This window comes from Solanum pennellii, chromosome 1 (assembly GCF_001406875.1).
Source record: "Solanum pennellii chromosome 1, SPENNV200".
In the NCBI taxonomy this organism is placed as follows: Eukaryota; Viridiplantae; Streptophyta; class Magnoliopsida; order Solanales; family Solanaceae; genus Solanum; species Solanum pennellii.
In genome coordinates this window covers 26750782-26753665 of record NC_028637.1, presented here as the reverse complement: position 1 = coordinate 26753665, position 2884 = coordinate 26750782, and the positions used below count along the sequence as shown (strand labels likewise).

The 2884-nt window shown below is 31.4% G+C and overlaps 1 pseudogene; it reads left to right on the top strand.

The window, feature by feature from the left end:
* Positions 1 to 1205: 1205 nt before the first annotated feature.
* On the top strand, positions 1206 to 1914 carry LOC107032582 (annotated as a pseudogene).
* Positions 1915 to 2884: the final 970 nt, after the last annotated feature.

Below are 2884 nucleotides of genomic sequence, written 5' to 3'. Positions count from 1 at the left end.
CCCCCCCCCAAAAAAAAATAAAAAAATAAAAACAAATTAAGATTATTTTTAAAATATATTTTCAGCTTCAAAAATTCCATTTTTTTACCCCTATCCTCGATCCAATCCTACCAATCCCCACCCCCCAAAAGAAATTTTAAGTTTATTTTAAAAAATATCTTCAACTTCAAAGTTTTAATTTTTCTCCCCTAATGTCGATCCCCCCCCCCTTCCCCCCCAATCCTAAAAAAAATTTAACTTTGTTTTTAAAAAACGTTTTTAATTTTGAAATTTATTTACTACTCTAGTAAAATAAGATAAGATATTTCTCAAAAATATTTTCCTTTCATAAATCAAATACTAAAATCTTTTTTGGAATATATTTTCTATTCAACAACCAAATATGAGAAAGTGTGTAAAAAATCTACTTGTTTTCCCGAATAACATTTTCTAGGTAAATAGTTTCCATGGAAAACATTTTGCTTCATACCAAACACACCCTATGAAGAAAAAAATATCCTACATTTTTATTTGTTGAGGTGATTTTAGAAGAAAGAAAACAAGAATATTGTTACTTGATTATATTGTAATTATGAAGATGTGTTTAAAAAGAAATTAAAATATATTTATTTGAAAAAGGCATTTTTGACCCATTTTGTAACTATAAGAGTATTTCTAGATTAAAGTATTGATTGCAAATAAATCACTGAGCCAAAGTATTGACGGTAAAACATTTTTAGCGAAACTGTAAACATAGTGTATTATTGTTCCTTCACATATTATAAGGATATTTTTGACTTTTCCCCATAAAAATATGATAAAAAACTAATATGTTGTCAAATTTCTAGAACCTATGGTAGGTGGGTGAAAAATTTATGGATATACATACCTAGAAGCACATCTAAACAACCATTTAATTTAGTCAAAATCTAGGTGTGTTTCATTAAGGATTCTTGGCCTTTTAACTTCAACAATTTATATCTAAATATGGAATAATTTAGATATAAATATACTTTGTCCTTAACTTTAATATTTATTATAACACAAAATAAAATAAAGTTTAATGTAAAAAATATAATAATGATGACATAATTCCACCAGTTCATGAACAAAACAATTTAATAAACACTATTCTCAGATTCTCTCCAAAAAAAAATTAAAGAAAAAGTTAAAGACTATAGTGTGTGCCTCGAGAAAAACGAACAAGAGGACACCAAAAGTCAGTCATGTCATCGACGGAGGCCACCCTTTCTACCATCGGTAACCGCCGTTCTTCCCGGTGCTACAACTATAACGATGCCTTTCACATAACCACCACCGCCGGCGTTAGCTCCTCCTTTCGATCCCATCGTTGCTTTCATCGCCACCTCCTCCCTAATTACACCATTGCCAGTTTAATACCTTTTTCTCAACATCTAACTCTTACCAATTATACCCTTTCCACCAATGAATCTGTTACTTTTAATTATTCCAATTCCGATACTGAATCCGATGGGAGTGATTCTGACGATCTTTCGTTAGAGTTGTTTAACCCACCTAAATTCCGTTCATTGACTCTTCAATCATTTCTCAACTCACTTCTGAGTGTGAAAATCAATGAATCATAGAAAAACTATTAATTTTTTATGGAGGAATTTGGAATTGATATGGAAACGAGTCAATTGCCTTGTAAGCATTTATTTCATAATGATTGTGTGATCCATTGGCTTAATCGGAGTTATACTTGTCCACTTTGTCGATATAAATTGCCGCAAGAAGATTAAGATGAAATTGAAGTGATTTTGGATGGTGAAATTGGTGGTAGAGAATTTCAGGAAAATTTCACAGTATCAACAGCATCAACCTTTACTGAAGTTGGTGAGGATGATAATTTTAGAGAAAGGAATCTGGATGCAATGCGTGATGAAGACGGTGATAATGATGGTTGATGCTTGAAGTTCAAAAGAGTAATATATAGACATGTATCTAATTATCTTGGGTATAATTTTATCTATAATGTATTCTGATTTTGCGAAAAAGACCAAATTTTTAGTGGGAAATGAAGTGTTATTTAGCTTTCCTCTCTTATGCTGAAAAATAGGATATATATGTTATGTTATAGGATCAAAATTTAGTTGATGTTCGTATTTTATCATAAGTTCATATGTGGAGTTCATATGTACATCACCCACATTGAACCCTTCAATGGCAATAGAATCTACTGTAAATTTCTTTAGAGAAATTTCGATTTGGTGACCTATGAAACTTGCCACGAAGCTAGTTTTAAAAGGAGATTATTTGGAATGTATAGACCTTTTATACGTAGAAAACGGGAAACAAATGATAAGTACAATTACTTAGGATTTCAGACTTCCGAAACAAATACTGGATGCAACATAGAATTGGTCATTGCTGTTGGATGTACCTTTTAAGACCCGACCTATTTCTACCTAATGCTTCTTGTTTGTAGTACCTAGTAGCAGAACGTGGTAACTCTCGTCGAAGGCTTTGAAGAATTGTATTCTGCTGAACCAGATGCAGAGGCCAAAAGGCCCAGGTTAACTATTAGAATAGTAAACATGGGGAGTAGGTTGTTGCTATTTCCCTTGTGAGTGGTAGGGGTGTTAGAATTTAATTTTAACTAAGTAAAGTTTGTAGCGGTCAACTTTGAAGGATTTCATATGCTGTACAACTATAGGAAATGAGAAAACTTTACAGTTGAGAGCATCAATTAAATTAATTATTTATCCATATTAGTCATTTAGAGATAGAAACCTCTTCTATGTTCAACATTATCATGTTAAGCAATGCAGTGTCGTGAAGTATTTCTTCAAACTTTCCATTTAATTTTTCTAAGGTTCTATTTCATAATATTACTTCAATCAAGAAGTATGCTCTTTTATAGAAAATGTATATACTTCTTTGA